Source organism: Carassius carassius, chromosome 50 (assembly GCF_963082965.1).
Source record: "Carassius carassius chromosome 50, fCarCar2.1, whole genome shotgun sequence".
Taxonomy (NCBI): domain Eukaryota; kingdom Metazoa; phylum Chordata; class Actinopteri; order Cypriniformes; family Cyprinidae; genus Carassius; species Carassius carassius.
The window spans coordinates 280,001-302,303 of NC_081804.1; the positions used below are offsets into that span (position 1 = coordinate 280,001).

At 39.6% G+C, this 22,303-nt stretch overlaps 1 protein-coding gene across 4 annotated transcripts in view; it reads right to left on the reverse strand.

The window, feature by feature from the left end:
- The window catches only part of LOC132133251 (zinc finger protein 609-like), a 91,020-nt gene that overhangs the window by 33,814 nt on the left and 34,903 nt on the right, over positions 1-22,303 (reverse strand). Inside the window, exon 1 of one of the 4 annotated variants that reach the window (XM_059546051.1) lies at positions 3,837-3,902. The exons of the other annotated variants lie outside the window; for them this stretch is intronic. The gene's annotated coding sequence lies outside the window, so the exon portion shown is untranslated. Of the gene's footprint in view, positions 1-3,836; positions 3,903-22,303 lie in introns of those variants that run through there. 4 annotated transcript variants of the gene reach the window in all.

Sequence of the window (22,303 nt, forward strand, 5' to 3'; positions counted from 1 at the left end):
GTACGTCGACACAGTTTAACAAACGTCACGATATGTTTAGATGTACTTCACTCTAAGAGGCCTTTCAGGTTAGCGGCACTAATCCTAGCTGTGTAAACACCAAACCCGCCGAGCTCAGATCTGGAGCGCGCAAGAGGAAAAATACACAAGTCAGTTGAGAAAGAAAGAGGTGTTAGGAGACTTTAAACATCCTCTTGTCAGTCTCACATCCTGAATGAAAGAATAGTTGCACAGGAGGGAGCGAGAAAAAACCTGCAATCCACCGCATGAGAAAACAAAGTCTGCAAACCAATCAATGGTTGGAAATCAAATGCAGAAAGAGAGCAGCGCTTAAACCAAAACACTTTCACACTGCCAGCCAAAACACGGCGCTCATGCGATCTTGATTCTCGGAGGCCGGCTTTCTTTAAACGCACAATGAGGAGGTGTCAGATTCAGGAGGCTTTGGCCACTCAGACAAGGTTGGTCGAAGTCTAAGTGGATTAAAAAGCCAAATAATCGGCGTAATTAGACACTTGCACACTTTGCAGGAAATGTCTCTACTGTTTATTCAGTTCACCAAGCTGTTTTCCCAACTGGATAGGACTTTTTGCCACAATAATTCCTCTGTTCCAGTATCCAAGCAGGCTTACAAAGGCTGAATCCGTTAATATCTCCAAGGTCATAAAACAAATGGGGCACTAACTGCACTGGCCTATAATTAGGGAGCAGGGGTGACTAAAAATCTGATTCATGGAAACCAAAAACTGTCTGTAATTTGAGTTGGAGTAGCCTCTGGAACCTGCTCTGCTGACCACATTAGAGGCACTAAATTGGTACGTACAGAGATGTCAAGCATCGCCTCGACCTCTGGGGGCAACGGGATAGAAAGCACTTTTATACCACCATGTCACGCACAAGCACTCAAGAAGAGCATCTCACAAACGCCATGAAGTGAGTTTAACTGTCAATAAAAATGAGCGTAACACTAATCAACGAGTGAAGAAGCTTAACTGTACGATCATCCATTCTTCAGATTCCAAAAAGTGTTACTTTTTAGCCCTCTAATGTCTACTGTATCATATTTGATATGCACACTAATGGACAGAAAACTAGAGTCTTTTGACTGTTATTTTATATGTCAGGTTACAGACGGTCAAAGGCTCAAAAACACAAGAGAAACCATGAAGGAGAGCTAAATCGAGAGCAAAGGAAACATTTGTGAATCAAAACAGCATCTTCAAACAACGGAAGGAAGAAAAATGCCTTGAACAACAGGGGGAAAAAAAAGAGTGTGAAAAAGAGCAAAGAGGGGAAAAAAACAACAAACGACAGCCACCGCATTAACAGTGCCATCCAGCTTCTCTGTAACCTCCCCCTCCTTCAGAAACCACACTCAGAAGAGATTCAAAACAGACATATGTCTCATTAAAATCATCTGCCAACATACCCTGCCTGCCTTGCTTATAGTGCCAAAATTCATTTTGGTTTTCCACTTGCTTAAAGTGCCACTATTATGCCATTTCCAATATTGCCTTTCATAAACGATCTGTAAGATTGTAAAGCCGAAAGTGCATGATTAATAAGGTTACTGTCTCCCTAAAAGAAAGAATCGACTCTGTACAGCCTAAACGAGTCCTCAGTCATTCGAATCCCACTTCTGTGAGTAATTCCTGTCCTATGTTCTCCGAACAACTCGACCCACCCTAAAACACATCATTTTACTGACGACTGCTCACAAAACACTTGCTCTTGAAAGATGGATCAGTGCAGTTTATTTGGACCAGTTGACTCCACTGAATCACAATCTGTATGTAGGGTTAATAATTGATGTTCATATGTTCTATTAAGCTTTCAAAATACAGAACTATGGTAATGAGCGTATCATTTCCAACACGTGCTGTTCGCAGTTGACCAATCACAGCAGACCTGGCCAACTGACCAATCAGAGCAGAGCAGGCTCACGGAAAGGAGGGGTTTAGAGAGACTGAATCTGAGAACTGTTTTGAACGAATTGTTTGAGAATCATTTGAAAATGATATTAAATGCATATTTTAAGAAACCAAAAGCATTTTTTGACCTTGCATGCATGTAAACCTGTTGTAGGAGACTACCAAAACAAATTAGGAAGCTTCAAAATGGCACAAAAGGGAAACTTTAACATCAAGCAAACCGAGAACACATTTAAAATTATGAATCAAAGCATTTCCATACAGTGTTTTACAAAGCTGTGGTTTCTTTGAAGGGCGTGGCTCTAGAAATATGCAAATCTACGTATTTAAAGGGTTAATTCATCCCCAAAATAGAATTATTTCAGCATTTACTCACTTTATATTTTTTATGCATAGAAAAATAAAAATGAATAATGATATTTTGAAGAATTTTCTATTATTTTGAACCGTTCCATTCAATGAATGTCAATGGGGACAAAAACACAACATTGGACCCCATTGACTTTTATTAAATGGACAAAAGCAAAACATGAAACATTTTACAAAAATGTCTTGTTCTGGGTTTAAAAAGTCATTTGGCATGAGGGCGAGTAAACAAAAGCAGTTCTGACATTGTACACTTGCTGCACCAACCTCAAATATATATAGTTTTTAACACTATTTGAGCATCAAGAAACATTTACACGTCAGATTTATTGCCGATTTAAAAATCTGAGATTTCTGCATTTGATGTAGATGGGACTTGGTTTTACATGTCCAAAATGGAAGCTTTTCACATTTCAATAATTGTGCAAATGTGTCACGGGTTGCAAAACTGGTAAATAGCTTACAAATACGGCCGCTGAGTATACATTAGAAACACTAAACCTGACAGCTTACAACTCTCCATTTACTGCTTTTTCCAAATATCAAAGCTTAAAAAATAAGGCTAACACAACAGCTGAACTCACAAATAGAATAGTGCTTCCTGATCCATCCCTACTTGGAATGTACAGATATTAAAGGAACAAAAAGCAGATGTGAAATGGAGAGATTTTCTGCCGGACTTCTTTTGGTAACAGCATCCCTGTGGATTTCTTGTTTTCCTCCTGTCAGGGTGAAGAGCAGCACTAGCCTCTCCACCAGGCTGGCTCTCTTTATCGTGACAGAAGTCTGGCTGTTGACTCATTATGAGAGTGCGGGAGCTACAACCGGCGCCGAGGGTTTGACAGCGAGACAAACTGACAGGTGAACAGAGCGTGGCACTTAAGCCATGTTTACCACAGAAACCTTGTTAGCACACCTCAGCAACAGCAGGCACAAACACACAGTTAGCGTTGCAGACAGACAGGCGTTATGCACGGTTAATCTGCTTCAATTGGCCATGCGAGCAGAACGCAGCAGAGGCAGGATATCAATTCTGGAAACCACGCAGAGCAGCTCGATGTTCTGAACTGATGAAAACACTGGGAGAAACGGTTTCCTGGTTCAGAAACGGTTCCTCGCTCGAAGCGGATGATTGGATTGGCTCTAAACTGGCGGCGCTCGTTGCCAATCAGATGCAGCGGTTGACTGAGTGGGCGGAAGGCCAAGCCGAGTCCCGTGGGATAATCGTAGGGAGTTTCCCTTCATCCGACGGCCCTTAGCAACAGCCTCTCAGTGAGCGATCACCTGTTGCTAAGAGGATGAAGAGACGCACATCCTAGCAACAACAGAAGGAGCGACTCTCTACTTCCTGGAGAACAGAAAGATACCTACATGCCACACGCGCAACAAAGCAATTATGAGCGCTGAGAAAAAAACTGGAACAAAACACTCACAGCGCTTGATAAAACCACAACGTCAAATGCAATCAGGAAACAAAAAGCAAAACATGCATCATTTTCACACGCCAGATAAGAAAGTAAGCAAAATGCATCTATTTACCTGTAAAGACGCTTCTAACCGGCTTGGCGTTATGAGATGAGTGTGTGAGCATGCATTGCTGTGAATGTGAAAGCGTGTGCATGTGTGTGTGTGAGAATCTGTTGAGCAACTGAAAGAGAGAGCCTTGGAAAGGAAGCAAGGAGTGGTAACCTCAACAACACCTGTGTGCTGCTGCTAGCAACCAATAGTGTTTTCTGTATGTCAGCAGATGCTCAGAGCTAAATATGGAGACTGACTGGTGAGAAATAAAATAAAAACACTAACATCACTGTTGCAAGAACACTTTAGCACTTACAAACATATACTACTAGAAAAACAAGCCATTCAACATTTACTATAATACCACGCTATATTTAAAATGTGATTCAATAATAATATATTATTTTATTGTTTTTTGTAAATAGATAATAAACTAATGATATTAGCAGTATCATTGTAAAAAGACAATTACTATTACGGTTTACATAAAATTTAATTAAATACAAAATAAATATTTTAAAACTAATATTTATCAATATCAATATACAAAAACAAACATTTAAAAAGCAACATGAATAAAGATGATATTAATATTATTAAAATTAAATATTAAGTTAATATTTAAATAATTAGCAATAATTACATTATTATTAAATATTAGATATTATCAATAAAGTAAAATAAATAGAGTATATATTAATATTATAAAGACATTTTAATGTTACTATTTTAATAATAATAAATATTATTGTTAAGTTACGCTTGACTCTTTTCCACACACGTGCAGATAAAGATTGGACTGCTGGACTGAATAAAGATAAGGACTGTTCACATTAAAACTGTCCCTCCAGGCTGCTGGGTTGAAAGTCGTGTTTTACAACAACATCTGGGCTGTTAAAACAAGCAATCAAAGCCAAGCAGACCCGCGCCTACACGTTTGCACCACCACCACCACAAAAACATGACTCTTAAACCAACCATTTCAGTTGATTCATCCAACCAACCAACAGATGTCTCAATGGTCAACACAGCACTAAGTTAAGACAATGAGTCATGGTCTGGTCCATAACTAGAAAAAACAATGAAAACCAATAACAGTTAGCTTTAATCCTGGTGTCAACTCGTATTTTCTTCACTTGGTTGCTACTAGGTTTCTCAGCCTTCCAGTTTTCAATGAAGTCATTGTGAAGAGAGATTGTAAATGTATAATTAAATCACAACGATGTGAAATGCAACACACATTAAGCCAGGCTTTTACTCACTGGTAGTGTATACACCACAGCATTTAGACTGGCTTTCTCTGCTTTTGCCCCAGTTTCTCTAAGATGGATCAGCGCCAGTTCAGCTCTGGGGTGCTCTCACTTTTCGGCCCATGCGTGAAAACAGACAAACCGAGAGGAGAAAATAAGTGGAAGAGAGCGTAGGGGGAAAGGCGAGTGTTGGAGATGTATTTGTGTGGCCTGATAAAAGAAAAGAAAAACCTGCCTAGTACCGCCCTGAGTAATCTGACCTCAACGTAAGTAAGAGCCGAGAGGGAAAATCTCCCCTACAGACAGCATAACAATCAAGATAGTGTTTCCTGCGTGGGAAAAAGGAGCATAAAAAAAGACTAGTCCTTAAAGCATACAAGTATTCAGGGCAAACAACCTGCATTAAACCAGATGGTAGAAGATCAGTCTGCCCAGAGAGAGCAAGAGACCTCCGATTGCCTGATAACCACACAAGCTTTAACGGATGGCTTAACATCTATTGATTCCATAAGGAAGTGCATGCTAAGCTGTCTGGAACAAAATGCGATTCAAAGTGAGGCTAACAAACAACTCCAAGTAAATGCACATGAGACCATCTAAGCAGTCCATTTCGACCCACTTTGTCCAATCGGTCTCAGTCGTTAATGAAACTAGCTTGTGATATGCTCGGCTTCAGCTAGCGAGGCAAGAGCTTCCTTTCAAGAAAAGAAGGTGGAATACATTTCACGGTATAAACTCGTCAAAATAAACAGAATTAATTTACTGGTTGGAAATGGAATTGACCAAACAAGTAGAGTACAGCAAGCTAAAAGATGCACAGTGAACCCCGCAGTCTCGTTTCTCCATCTGTGGATTTCAGAAGCTTTGCTGCGAGGCTTATAAAGGCAAATTTGAGTGGCCGTAAAGTGTCTTCAGTTCAATTCTCTCTTTTTTGTAAACCCGTCATGCATTGGGATTAGGGATGGGAACCGAAAACCGGTTCTTATTCAGAACCAGTTTTGTTCTATGAAAAGAACCGGAACCGTGAGCAATTTCTAAGTTTCGGTTCCGAAAACGGTTCTGGTGCAACACGTGACCAAGCACTGTGAGCAGCCTTGTGCCGGTGTTCTGAATATTCGGCGTTTCCCGTAAAGCAGCGGTTCTAAATTGCAGTCCTCGCGCCCCACTGCTCTGCACATTTTGAACGTTTCTCTTAGCGCTTCAGACATTTGTTCTATTTGAACATAAGTGCCCTGCGAAGTGGACATCACAGGATATTAAGCCACGAAGCGAAAGTAGCTATATGTTCCAATCAAAGTGCATTCAAGTGTGCAAGACATGAATTTAAAATGTATTGATTTACAGAGGTATATGATGTCACAGTTGTCCATGTTTAAAGATGCTGCACAGCACAAATCAGTGAATGAATGTTTCGATGTAAGGTAAACTTCTACAGATTTCCCCTGCTCAGGGAGTAGGGAGCAATGAACGATTGGAACACAGTTCATGCACGGAGTTCATTTCTAACTAGCTGATTATCTGAATCAGGTGTGTTAACAAAGAGAAACGTGCAAAATATGCAGAGCAGTGGGGCGCGAGGACTGGAAATGAGAACCGCTGCTGTAAAGGATGTCACGAACCGAATAACAGATACGCCTCCCTGCCTCTTTAATTACTGAGCACATTGATTCCAATGACGCGCATCCACAAACTCGTTGCGCTGTCCCGTCTTTAATTGCCGAACACATTGTTTCTCACGACTGTATGTGCACTCGCGCCTTTGATAACTGCACATCGTTTTGTCTGACTGTACATCTAACGGCAGCGCGCTGCACCTGCCGCCACTAAATTACATTATATTTGTCCCATATTGTCATTAATATAGATACTGGCTTCAACTTGGACCACTAAATAAATAGACTGCTATTGTTATGCAATATGAGGGTTAGATTATTTAGTGTACAGGTCATTTCAAGAGTGATAAACAAAGTGATAGAAAATATTTATTTTAATGCATTTTAAATGTTTAAAAATGTGGAAACCACTCATTGCATCACACCATCTCCTGACTGCATTATTATTTGTAAAATAGGGACTTTACGGAGAGTGTATACATGTTTAAGTTTAACCGTTTATATTTCATTAATTAAGGGAAATTAACAAGTGTCTCAGCCCTCAAGGGACTATTTGGCCAACAAGCTTATTCCTGCTTGAAAAGCGAAACGTTATTGATAGTGTAAAAAACATCAAGTTTGAAACATGCTGATTGATGGACTAGCATTACTCAACATTACTCACTACCTTCCAGCAACGCTACATTCAGTGAAGGTAAAATAGTAAAAAACATAGTTCATTTAAATGAAACCAGAAGCTGAACCAGAAAATTTCTAAAAATACCCCACCCTACTTATGAAGATCTGTACACTGTAATATATGTTGCATTTTGACACTGCCAACCTTTAAATTAAGTTGACAGTAAGTAATAAACAGTATTGAGCATTGAGTAGTTGAGTATTGTGCATTTTTCCTTACCACTATTTCTTAATAATTGTTTAATGATTTTAATGGAACCGGAATCAGAACTGGAACCGTTAGGTGGAACCGGAACCTTAACAGGGAAATTTCTAACGATTCCCAACCCTAATTGGAATGTAGTGTTAGACTAACAATTTGGCCTGCAAAATTAGCTTTTTAACTTAACCTGCTGCCTTCGAAAGACTAGGGCAAATTGACTTGTGCCTCAATGGAATTATGGTGTGATGAACATGTTTTTGAAAGTTAAGCAGCTTCAATCAAGGCACAAACAAAACATACAGCTATTGGTTCTACATAAAGCCCAACTAACAATGAAACCCTGTAATATTGCTGTGAGGAGGTCACAGACAGTTTCCATCAATATACCACTGAGACCAAGCTCTGACTTCTCACTCAAAGTTTGTTTTGCACCATTTAAGCAGTAGGAATAAGTGGAAGGAGTCAGCGGAAAAAAAAAAACACTTCAAGTTCGAATCGCTTACAAACCCTACTCCACATTTGTTACAACGAAACCCATTTACTTCCAGAATTTCAAAAGTTTTGTTGGACACAAAACTGAACGGGTTCCAAAGTTCCATCTGTGCTGTTGAAACTACTGGACCACCCCAAGGTTTCTCTACTAACCAAGTCCCGCCCTCCTGACCTCAGGGCAGTCCACATTAGCAGAGCTCATTACAATAACAACCCACATTCAAGGTCAGCCACTGGTGCACTAGCAGTAGGGAGTGGAACTAGGGCAGGGTGGGTCAAAAAAAAGCCGATCAAGATAAGGAGCCCTGAGGGACCACGGAGAAGAAACTGCTCTTGGAATTTGGCAATGTGAACTGAATAGGGAACTGGTGTTAGCGTTAGAACATTCCAGAAGAGATAAACTTGTCTAAATGCTGGATAACAACCCAGTACATGCCAACAATCACAAAGAGATTTTGGATTTAATGTAATTTGTAATCCTATTCGTCTATGATCTGTAGCAAACAGTTTAATACTAGCCTAAATGAGCCGGTGTGAATAACTAGGCCATCCTTAAAAATATTCTTGTTTGCCGTAACCCGACCGACCCTGTCAATTTAGCACCGACCCAATTTTTTATTTTTTTTTGCTTTTAGTCCGACCGACTTGCCGATTGTAAATTTGCGTTAAGACAGACCAATTATTTTTTTTACTCTTCAAACAACTAATACAAACGCAATAAAATACTATTAATTATATTTAAGTATTGTAAATATATAAATTGCCTTGGCCTACATACAAATGAAGGCTATCTTATTTAATAAAAAAAAAACCCTGTGACGTCATCTGTGTTTACACGGATGTCACACTGTGTCCTGTGCGTTCGCTTCGTCTCATACTCTCATTCACTGTCAATGAATGAGTCAACGGCTCGCGCTTGGTAATGATGGCTGCGGCTGCAGTAAACTACATGTTCGCGGTCACTGTTCAAAGTCATACGGGTTCGGGCACCAGAATACATCTAAAACATTCATTAAAACAGCTCGACACCGCTTTAACTTGGCACGAAGTTCTGGAAAAACTGCCCAGATCTTTTCCCATCCCTTCTCCTCTCTAGTCTAAAACCGTGACCGTGTCGACTGTCACTTTATGTTCGAAAATCTATTGCACGAATCAACCAACACAAGTTTCGAAAACGAAAATAAGAAAATGATTTTAACGACCTTTTCTCGGAGCGCGTCCAGGTTTTTTTTTTTTTTTTTTTGAACAGGCGTCACACAGCAACTGCAGCTTCGGACAAACACGCATAACAGCAAATAATACTTCTGCACAATGTTTCTCTTTTTACAACAGAAATGTGAATTCAGCCTCCTACAGTTTCGGGCTTGAATCGCCTAGGGCTGTCAAAATAGCTGAAAAAACTAAATTTGAATTTTTTACTTAAATATGATCAAAATTCGAATTGTATTAGAATGTTAAATGCATAATTTCAGTTAGGGTGAAGAAAAGCTTTTTGCTTCTCTTCTGAGGCTCAAGATAGCGCATCGACCAAAATATTACTGCATGTTTATTCAAAGCATTAGAAAACATGACTGTGAAAAAAACATAATATTTAAAATAACGTTTATGCACCAATTATTATTAATTAAGTTGCTTAAAGAACTATAAACAAAACAGCATCATGTATGCATGCATTGTTAAATAAATAAAAAGGGCGGAAAACCAGTCACTCAGGATACATTTTTTCATTTAAAAACATGAGATGCGCGAAATATGCGTTCTGTGTGAACGGCTTGGTTTCAGTTTTGATGTAAACAAGATCTTCTCCACATTGATATATATATTTTTTTTTAAGTGGCTTCAACTGGATAGGCTAACATAACCTTATAATGCAATGCCACATATATATTGTCATCGCATCTCGTGCACGTACACGAGGTGAAAGATGAGAAAGCAGATCCTGCGTGTCGAGCTCGTCCGCCTTTGAAAGTTGTGTAGACACAGCTGTGCGCGCGGCCAGATGGAATGGAGCACGTACCGGGGCTCATAAGTAGGGCTGGACGATTAATCGAAAAGTAATCGAAACCGAAATTAATAACCTCTAACCGACGTACTTTTCCCATGTCGGTTATTTCGGTTTTTTAATCCTGTTAATACTTCCCACTTAAAAGCATACTAGCGCGTGTGTAGCCACATGACTCTGCCCCGTCCAGTCAGTGGCATTAAAGCAAAACACGGAGGTGAACGCTGGTTCAACACATAGTGATGGCCTTGTGTCTTCACTAAACTTTGTCAGTTGTATTTGTTTGGACATTCAAGCGATTAGATGATCGGATGTGTATTATTATATCGAGCTACCATGGTCGCGCTAGGCCTGTCAAAAAAAATAGAATTAAGAATATTTCTAGAAGAAAAAAAAATACACATTCGAATGCAAAAATGTTGCATTCGAATTGTAGGTGTCCGTTAAGGAGGCAGCTTTAAGGCCCGCATCTGGTATACTTCACATTCCGTGTTCTGTTCCGTCTTACTCAGCTTCATCCGCACCGCTTTCATAAGGCGGACGAGCTCGACGAGCAGTACCATTTCTGTCATCATTCACCTCAAGCATGCGCTGTTGACAGCCGCGCACCCCGTCTGCGTGCAGGCACTTTTTGAGACCGCGTGGACTGATGCGCGGCTGTCCGCGAGCCCTTCTTGATGACGAAAATTACATAATGCGGATGGTGCGCGGATGCGGATGCGGATGGTCAAATTATACTTTGGCCTTTATCAGTGGCGCATGAGATGCGATGACAATATAAAAGTGTCATTGCATTATAATGTTTTTGTTAACGTATACAGTTGAAGCAACTAGATGCAGTGCTTCTGCGATGTTCATTCAAAATATTGCGGAAAAAGAGAATGTGCAGAAGATCTTCTTCACGTCAAAACTGAAACCAAGCCATTCACACAGAACGCATATTTCACGCATTTTCTAGAGAGGGACGTCTTCTATTACCCTTGCACTCGCGTCTCACCTCTGGTCTCACACAATACAGCCGCATGTTTAGAAAGCCATGTAAAATTAAGGTGGGTTCAGTTTTTTTCAAAAACATTTCTTGAGACTTTATGGTGGGTTTTCCCCATCTGCATCTCATGTTTTAATGAAAAAATGTACTCTGTTATTGGCTTTCACCCCTTGAATTAAACTATACATGCACACATGGTGCTGTTTTGTTTATAGTTATTTAAGCTACTTAATTATAACTGGTTTATAAACATTTTTAAATATTATACACTTTTTTTCACAGTCATATTTTCTTATGCTTTGAATAAACGTGCATTAGTAATATTTTGCAAAATGTGCCCTCTTGTAGCCTCAGAAGAGAAGCCAAAAGCTTTTCTTCACCCTAACTAAAATTATGCATTTTAAATTCGAATATAATTTGAATTTGGATAATATTTAATTGCAAATTCGAATTTCGTTTTTCAGCCATTTTGACAGCCCTAGTTCGCACAGCTGCATTGTGGCACGAACACTCATATAAACAGTAGCTGTGAAGATTGCGTGCACAGAGGAACACAGAAACTAGTTGTCAGCACTGTCCTGTGATTTATCACTAAAGTAACTTTGAATCTCAAAACTTATTATAGCATATTTTTCTACTTTTGAAGGAACTAGGCTATTTACAACCCACAGCTTCACAATTATAGAGGGTATGACTTATTCACATATGCAATCACTCGTACTACTGTCCTAATTTATCTTTATCTGATCTTTATTTATCTCTTACACCGAGCAATAATCTGTAAGAAATGTTACAAACATAGATAAAATAACTGCTGATAGTGAGCTATGATGTCAGATCGCTCTTTCAATAGGAAAAAATGTCTCACCTTTAATAGTCAATCATATTTACAGTACAAACCTTGTCAGTGAATTATGAGGAAAAAAAAAAAAAAAAAACAGAAACAAAATAATCGTTCATTAACAGTAATCGAGGTAAAAATGTTCAATTAATCGAGGTTTTGATTTTAGGCCATAATCGTCCAGCCCTACAACAGCCTAATAAACGCGCTGCCTGTCATTAATGTTAATCAAAGAACAAAAGAAAATCATTCACTGATCTTGACTGAATATATTTAATAACTTTACTTGATTCATCTTTTTTTATTTATAAAAAGAAAACAATGCAGTGTTTTTAAAGTTTTAATTACAGTTTCTGTACCTGAAATTTAGTTTAGTTGTATTTATTTATGATATTGCTAACTGATTTGTTTGTTCCTTTCTTATTACTGACCTATCTTTTTACTTGTCTTTAACATTTTAATATTTGAAATTTATATAAATCTAGTTTATATAAATCTAGTTTATGTAAATCTAGTTATTTTTGCTCATGTTATTCAGCTGCAACAGAATGCTTTGTAAAAATAATAAAAAAAAATTTTATTGGATTTTTTATCTTAGTGGAATCGAAACTAGGAATCGATAAGCAGAATCGGAATCGATACAATTCAAACGATACCCAACCCTAGTAAGAAATGTTACGAACATAGATAAAATAACTGCTGATAGTCAATCATATTTACAGTACAAACCTTGTCAGTGAACTATGAGGGCAAAAAAAACAAAACCAAAAACCAAATAATCGTTCAATAATCATAATCGAGGCAAAATGTTCAATTAATCGAGGTTTTGATTTTAGGCCATAATCGTCCAGCCCTACTCATAAGGCAGCTTCCTTAATGCACACCTAAAATTCATATGCGCATTCGAATGTGGATTTTTATTTTAAATTCGACGAATATTCGAAAAAATATTTTTTTTGATAGCCTAAGAAAATCGCCTATGCTATTTTTTTGTTGTTGTTGAAATGTAATGGTAAACACAGCCATGTTGAAGCCTGCAGTAAATGTTTTGCATTATAGCAGTCCACTCTGCTTATTGTTTTTCGAAAATGTTGCACTCCTGTTTGTCATTTTGCATGTAACTTCACGCCAATAAATCATCAGAAATATTGGTATTTACCAATATATTGAATCTTTACATTCCTCCTGCCTGTTGTCCGTGGATTTACCTATATTTGGTGTTATTTGCCGTATAAAACTGTAGACATGCAAAATCGATTTTACAATCGATTCAATGAACACTTGTCTCTCAAATCAAACAGGATTTTTTTCACAAAAGTGACAACCCAAGAAAGCAAAGTAAACAAAGTTCTCTCATTTGTAGATTGCATTGATACGTAGCGGTGGATGCAAGTAAAACAGTACCTCCTTTTTTTCTCACCTGAAATTCATGCAATAAACATGTTTTTGACAAAGATTTAAATTTGTTTGTGGTCTATATAGCCTGCATCAAAATGAGGTTTGCAATGATGCGACCGAAGGCACGGGTTGAAGACCCAGTCAGTGACGTCACGATATGCTAATTTGTTTAAATTCATACCGACGTCATCACCATCACAAAAATTTACTTTTTTTTTTTACATTGAAACTTGAAAAAAAAAAATTAGACCGACCTACCGACCCTTTTTTTTTTTTAATTTACTGTTACTGCAAACCAAAATATTTTTAAGGATGGGCCTAGAGGGATATTTTCTACCTTAATATAATGCAGATATACGTCCTTAAGCCTCATCTCTACCTACCGAGGTAGCTTTCTTCTAAGGGTGAATCCTAACTGAAACGGAACTTCTCATGTGACTGATTTGGAATACTCTACATGACGTTAGCACTTTGCTAAGCTAACTGGGTAGAAAGCTGTACAAATAACATTTTATAATGCCTAAAATGTCATTATGGCTTACAAAGTGAGAATTACATTTTACCTTTAAGAATCATTTAAAAAAAAATTCAAAATCCATTTCTGCTAAACAGTACCATATGTATGCTGGTCTGCTTTTATTTTGACTGTGCACATGCCTCTTTTCCAGCTGTTGTCAGATATCTGCTAATCAGGAGAACTGAGGCAGCACATGGCTAACAGCAGCGAACGGCATCAAAAGCCTATGGCATCTGACTGAACAAACGATGAACGGCTTGAATAGCACATCGTTTCCACAGTCAAGCCTGAATCTCCGCTGTGCTTCACTAAAACTCCCTTTACACGCCTCTCATGAACAACGTTGTGCAACCTCATCATTTCACCAACAAAGAGAAGTTATCAGAAAACTAAGAAATAAGTCACTGGAACTAGCGCGATCACAAAACGAACATGTTTGTTTGCATGCTTTGTTAAATATTCAAATTTAAAAGCATCAATGTTTTACTATAGAATAAGTGATACACTGATCATAATGAATTACTTTATCAGGACTCAAAATTAATCACACAGAAATACATTTGTTTCTATTTTATTTATTTATTTATTTTAAATGCTTATTAAAATAGCCTGCTTATTCAGTCGAGTCTGTTTCTGTTTATTTGTAGACGCAGTAGCCTATACGTCACATTAAGAATGAATGATAATATCTAAATTTTTATAAAAGCTCACGAAAAAAAAACATTATATTTTTATGATAGGCTATGTGGAGCTAAACTCTTGAGACGAGACTTATGACAGATAATATAAGTAAGTAAATAAACACACAATTATGACAAGCTGATGTCTGATTTCTCCTAGTGGTTGCCTTTACCATGTTTACTATGGTAACGTTAATGTTTAGCGTGCATAGTCTTTTGTATCGCTTATAAATATTTCTGCCTTGTATGGTGATCATAATCCACATCGGATCAAGTTATTTCAAACACTTGCTGCTGACTAAGAGTGAGTTTTGAGCTCAACTTATTTTAAAAAGTCTTTAATAGTGGTGTTAAAGTGGTTATATTTCTGAAAAAACCCTGGCCGTTGGCCACGAGGAAGCACGATCAAGCCCCGGAAGTGACAGTGGAAATGCGACTGGCCCTGGCACGCACTAGCACGCCCGCTTTTAGCTCGACAGTGGAAACACAGCTAATGAGCTTATCAATAAAGAGGACCGGGGACAACAGCAGACTATGATGAAGCTCTCACTTCTCGTGTTGTGAGGTAAAAGCAAAACAATTGTGGAGTCAAGAAATACATGCAAAATGTAAAAAAAAAACAACAACGTTAGAATTCAGTCAGACCAGAAATAACACCACTCGAGAGAGAAAAAAAAAAGATTTGGGGGTAGCTTTTACAGATAAGTTATCAGTAAAAAGCAAGCTACTAAAAAGGGAGTAACATTTAAAATGCATGCTATGCTAGAACTTGTCTATTCTGAGGTTAAGGAGTCAAGAATGAAAATGAATCATGGTTACAAGTTAAATTACTGGTTCTCTAAGTAAACTTAAGGCTAGAAGGCCAAGTAAAAAAAGAGGTAGAATAAGAAAGGCCAAAATGGGAGGAATAGCGTTCCATGCAAGGCGGAGTTGACCATTAGACTGTGATACTATTTCCGCCCCACTGCACATCTCAGCTGCCAGACCTTACATCACACACAAACTCGCTTCAACCTGTCTTTAACAACCACACGCTTACCTCTGAAAGCGGCTTGAATGCCACAGACTTCAAAAAACAACCTCTCTCCTTTTCTCTCCTCTCACATTCTTGATTTATTTCACCTCCCACCTTGTCCTCCCTCTCTTTTCCTCTGTATTTCCCACTTACTCAAACAGCCCTCTCTCTGAAGCATCCATGAGTAACTGACACCACTCTTGAATGTTGAGAGCTGCGGTACAAGGACACAGCTTGTTCGCCCTACAGCAGGAGGAGGGAAGGGGTGGGTGGGTGGTGGTGCTGGATGTTTTTGACTTGGCAGGGCTTGGAGAAGCTCTTAAGGCAGAGTTTAGCCGCTGGACGCTGGCAGTCAGCCGACACTGCTGGTGTGCTGTGGGCTACAGGGAGGTTGAATACTGCATCCTCAGTCAGTGACAGACCTGTCACTTACAGTGAGTTATCTGCAGGGATTTAGAGAGGGTGAGAGAGAGAGAGAAAGAGAGGAGGAGAGAGAAGCAACTATTCATAGCCTCTCAAAAGCTTCCTGTTACTGTTTAGCAAAGAAGGAAGGAGGGGCAACTGAAGGGTTATGATAAATAGAAAGAGACTCACCCATCTGCTTTCATCCACACAGGAAAACATCACTACCCAACATCAGCCAATGACTATCACCACAGTCCAGATGCCAGCTGCAACAAGATCCTTTACTGACAATAATCTCTAAGGGTCTTCTTATCTAAAGGGGTTTACTGCACATGGCCACAGGTTTTGGACTGGTACTTTGGAGAGAATGGAACAGAAACATCAACTATCATCATCCAAAGAAAACACCAATACATTTAGCAATGTATAACAATTTTTAACAAGTCAAATTAAAGTTTACACAAACAACATCCAGTTACCCATTTCAGACAAAGCCACTTCAGCAAAATGAACATATGAACCTACACTGTGAATCTAACACTGGCTAATGCTTTGCATGCATTCAAATGTTTAGAGGAGTGAGGTCTAAATACTTTTAGCAAGCAAGGACTAACCCTGAGCGAACGGTTTAGAGGAACAAAGAGAGAGAAAATAAGGAGGAGGGAGATTAAGGGCCGCAGGTCCCCTGTAAAGTTGTGACAAGCTTCAATGCTTGCAATCAACATCAGGCAAATCCTAGCTGCCCATCAAGTCCAAGGACGTTTTCTCCCCACTGAATGACAGGTAAGAACCGGCATAGAGAGACACTGGGGGTGATGCAATAGCTGAATAAAGGTGATGGTGTGTCATTTTACCAATCCATGAGCATCCTTCAACAAAGGGCTCTTTGTCCCGAAATGCTCTTGGGTAGACCATATCCACAACATGGACTCTGAAACTAGAAAATCTTTCTCACACTCTCGCTCTGCCTTTCTCAGAAAGAAGCCTTAGCTTGATGACCTCGTTAGTTCAAGCACTTAATCCGCTAATGCCCAGATAAAACTAAATGAGAGAGGACGGGAGGAAAGCAGCAGGAGGAAGGGAGGGGTGAGAAAGAGAGTAGAGTAGGAGGAGAAAGAGAGATGTTACAACAACAGATAGCCTAACACTGCGGAACCAAGAGGAAATTCTGGCCACATGCTTGAGCCTAGATTCAACAGGCAATGGAATTATGAGAAGGTGATGCATCCATTGAACCCCTGGCACCAATACGGATGGGGTTAACAATCACAAGATGTCTGATAATTGATCTGACATTAAGTGATTGCAGTGGATTTCAAATTCCAAGAAGGGATCCCAAACTTTGGGCTCTAAAGTCAAGAGGTTGTTAATTTCCCAGCTCAAGTTTGGATATTCTTTGTTTCCCTTAAACCTCTACTATGGTGAGCTGATAATTGGATAACCATTCCATAGCCTCTGTTGTTTGACTGTGAGCTCTGAAATTCTGGTTAAGGTCATAAGGTTCACCTGTGACTCTAGAAGTAATTCTAGAGTTTGGCCATGAAATACTGCAATCTGCAAGCACCAGCTCTCTTGGCTCAGAAAAAAAACCAATTTCCTCTGGTGAGGCAGATTCTTAAAAGGAAAAGGGGTTTAATCGGAGAACTTGGCAACTGCACCATTTCATCCAGAGCCAAGGGACTCATTTGCAGGGCAGAAAGACAAAAGGAAATGAAAACCCAGAGTGCCTTCTTGCACTCAGAGAAGAGGTGAACCACATATTACAGCCAGGGAGAGGGAGAGAGAGAGAGAGAGAGAGAGGGAGTCTGGCTTGCCTACAGAAGAGACTTGAGGACTTTGATGTGGCCTTTCCTAAGCTAAGGGGTCAGTATTTGTTGCATCCCCTGTCGTTACTTCAAACACAGTCAACACACTGTGCAATGAAAAACAGCTCTTCCTTCATCATCACTGTTCAAATTGTTAGCTGTGCTAAGTTGACCCAAACAAAGTAACCAAGAGCTCAATTTTAATTTTATATTATTTCTTTTTTTAAGTGTTTTGAATATGTTATTTTCACATTTTTTTTTATTTTATTTGTCAAGGAAATAGTGTGGACATCTTTCCACTTGACATACAGCTGTTGCTGGCCTTACTGGTTACTTCACTTTTGTAAGGTTTTAGCTCATTCACTACCTAGCTCATTACTACTACTCCCTTTAAGTCCAGACACAAATATTTCCACCTGGAGAGAAAGAGGAAACCATAGCACCTAAAAAAGTGCCCACAGTGGATTAATCTGAAATACAAATCAAGAGAAAGCCAATGACATCTGAATTACATAAAATTTAGGACTTCCAACATTCCTCCCTCAACAGGCTTTAGGGCAAGAAATGGAAAGCATCTTATTCCATCCCTTTTCTTGCTAATTATCCATTTCCTAACTTCACTGATGTCAGTGCACGTCAAGTAAAAAGCTTTAATATCTCTCTCATCCATGTGATTAAAAAAATAAAAGCTACTGCCTTTGCCTGTCACTCCAAATGAGGGCTGATAAAATATTCATGCACTGAAGCATTTCCCCTACCGCACAATGAACAGAATTTGAGCAGCTGAATCTATCTGCTGTATATGTGTCTAAACATCTTCATTTTCACCAAGCTGAGACAGGTAGATCTGCAGGACTTGATGAATAGCCAGATTTATTCTGACAGTTCCTCAGAGAAGAGTGCAGCATGAGGACAGTTTTGAATATGAATTATCAGCATGCTGATCCGATCTCAGTGACAGCCAGAGAGAGACAGCAAGGCCTGAATACCAACACATACTTCCTGGATCAGGACAAGGACTTGATTACTGATGCCTGTCAGAAGGAGTGGAAAAGTCCTTAAGTGTACTCTGGAGGGAAGCCTGCAGGCAAGTACTCCAAGATCGAGAGAGAGAGAGCTGCTTTCAATCACTTCTGACTGACAGAGAGAGGGGGAGTGAGGGAGAGAGAAAGAGGGCAAAAGAATGAAGACTTCAATCAATCCAGATTGAAAAAGACCAAGGAATATGTGCTGGCCAAAGACTTCTGAAAACACTCTGCGAATGCAAACGTTGCTGGGGTTTAGAGAGGCTGCATCAAAAATAGAGTTGACCTACAGGTTCGCAAATAAGACAAGTTAATTCAGACACAAATAATGACAGGTGGCTCATCTTTTGGGGCTCAGCACCTTTGCTCTGCCAGGATTTGTAGGAAAACTTATTGTGGTTTTTAACCACTGGGCTCTCTTCTTATCTAATAAGGACAAATCCTCCTCAAACCAACCAGCAGAGCCAAATGAAATGTAAGAATGTCAAAAAATGATGTGGGAGGCAGTGCTGCTGGTTTTTACAGAACACATGCAGTGGTATAGATGTGGGGATATTTTCTTTCCCTGCCTAAGGTGGAAGCATATCTGTGGTGATTTGTGGGGTCAAACTCTCCCCTCTTCTGCAGAGTGTCGAACCCTGGGTGAGTGTCGGAAACTCATCACTGCAGCTGTGGAATTCTGGAGAAAACGGAGGTCATGCATTTGAAACTTTTAAAGGATACAGTAACAACCCATTAGTGTTTTTGTTTCATTATCAGGGCAATAAAGTGGGCCAAATGCACTTGAGCCTGTTCCAAAGATGCACAATGTGTGAAGGCCATGTAAAACCTCTTCAAGTCAAGTTACTTAAAGAATGTCTAAACTCTAGTTCACTGCAAAAATATGGAACACATTATACAGGTTATTCTGGTTTAGTTCTGCACAACTGAAAAGTACATCCAATGTTTCTTTGTTTACCTCTACTCCTCTCACAATCTCGTCTCCGTCTATTTGTAACCAAGCAGACATTTGATTTAAAGCTCTGATCCGTGACTCTTCTGGGAGTTCATTTACTGTGGTATTTGGAATAACCTTTTGGAATTAAACACTGAGCAGATACCTGAATATCTGTGCCGGTTCAGAGCAGGGTCCTCTTCACAAAGGCCTGATAGAGGGTCTACAGATGGATGGCCGAGCATGTGACAAGGTACCGCTGGTGGGGCCCGTCTGGCTTGCTGCTTCCAGGAAGCCAGATTCCAGGGCACTAATCCAGAGAGACTCAGAGGCCCAGAAATGCCATCAGGTCTCTTGGCAGAGAACACATGCTTGCTTTGTGTCCCAGGCTGCTGTCAATGGAAGGCTGCAGGAGCACAGCCCCAGAACAGTTCCCCAAATAGGAACCAAAGCACTCCTTGTTAAATCCTCTGCGTAAAATCCATCTAGTAGGTGGTGAGAAGAGGTTGAGGATACAGAATGCAGAGAAGTGGCTGAGTTGGGGAAAGAGAGGGAAGGTTAACGGCAATCATAGGGGACTCTGAATAGTTTGAGGGGTTCAGGGTGAGGCTTTTCATAGAAGTTCAGTTCTCAAGCTCAAATTCTGAATCAATCACACAATCAGCTTTTCTCAAACTCACTTGGGACTGTAACAAATCATCTTTTCAAAGCAGTGGCTTTGGTCACATTTCACATTTTGTTGCAACTATTCACAACTGATGTGTTTTTCTTTAGAAACAAACAAAGGCTAGGCCTATCACTTTGTTTCACAGTTCAGGGTGTAAGCCAAGGAACTACATGGACACGCAGGTTTGGGAGATAAACCGTGAACTCAAAACACATTCCACAGTTGAGAAGTCGCTGCGTGCAACGGCTCTCACGGCGACACAGTTCACAGAACACTTGTCATTCTCTAACACACAGTATTGCAGGGGGCCCCTTCATGCTTACACCTCATAAATCCCTTCATTCCTCCCAACTGCACTTTCAGGGCCCTATGGATACAAGGACAATTAAGAATGAGAGAGAGAGAGAGAGGAACAGCAGTGAAATTTGCCAGAGCTTTCGGATTTGTGCAACAGAGTCATACTGAAAGTCATACTTTTTCCACCTTTTACAAATCAGTAAGCATACGCATTTCATTAGAACAGCACTTTCAACTTCACAGCTGCAAAATGCAGAGCAACTCACAGGTTAACCAAAGACCTGGGAGAAATGACATGCACACCTAAAAAAAACAAAAACAGGTCACCGACACAAATGAAGAGTTCAAAGATGTGTTAAAAACCAAAAAGCTGAAGCAGCACAAAACAGTACTTCAGCAGTACTGCAGTGATATCCATATACCATATACCATGGTCTTAACATGCCAAAGCATTTCAAAGAATAGCATGGTACTACTGTGGTATGTTCAAAATATGGTAAATGTTAATAGTGGTGAAATGTAGCATGAAGAGTGAGGAGGACAACGAATCTGCATAATGAATTTGCATACTTGCATAAAATGTGTTTGGCTTTAGAGAGAAAAACAGAATGCCACACCACTAAAATGGATTTATCCTACTGTTTGCATGCACATAGAAGAGAGAAAAAAAACTTAGACCTTTACAAAAAAAAAAAAAAAAAATTCAGACCGGCAAAGAAAAAGGGAGAACAAGGGTCATAAACAAAGCTCTTCCATATCTCTGGAGAATTCATATAGTATTTCTCAAAACTTTTCATTTGTCTGGCGGTAAAGTTTGAGTCCTGTCAGGAGAGATGAGGTGAGAGCAGCAGCAAACTCTCCGAGAGCCTGAACTGAACTGGCACCTGCCTTTAAACATTTATGCCTGATGCATTTTTAAACACACAACATAAAAAAGGCATGACTCTGTTGTTTTCTCTTCACCATCCTTCCCAGCTTGCTCACATTCAGAGCCACACACAAACTTCTGCAGTCTAGAGCAGTCCAAAAAACACTTAGATAAATGGTGTCTGTCTTACAAAAACCAGAAGTCTTTAGCAACAGGGACATTCACACTCACAGCAATTCAATATCTGTGCTGTTGGTTACTACTCACAACACGACTACTCTGCATAAATTTGAGTTGTGTACCATTATCGCTAACTCTGAATATTACTGCAGGTCACTTTGTTGCTGCAAATCATTCCGTGCAAACACCCCTTCAGGACACCCTAGTTTCCTAGAAAGACTAGGAAACACATTCCTCCCATTTCAGATTCTCAATAGTAGTAGACTTTCAGAACAACGCTGTGTACCTGTCACAGTCTGCAACGTCTGCAAGATTTGGTGGGTGATTCAGATTTCTCTTGGCACAGCTATTAGAATACGTCATCAAGCTCAGTTTGAGTCTGCGCAGTACGCTCGACCCCCAGGAAGTGCATGCTTCTAATTGACTTCATTTGTCTCCGTTGAATCCAATGGGGTCGCTGTGTCCATTTTCTTTACTGTCTATGGTCATTACACTATTTCTACGTCACTGAAAATGTGCAGTACTTTCCAGTTTTGGTTTTCAATCCAATCAAGTGTTTACATGTCTCCTCGCTCGGATTACAAAAGGAATAAACCACTCCTTAAAATCTGATCAAAATTTTAGTCGGACC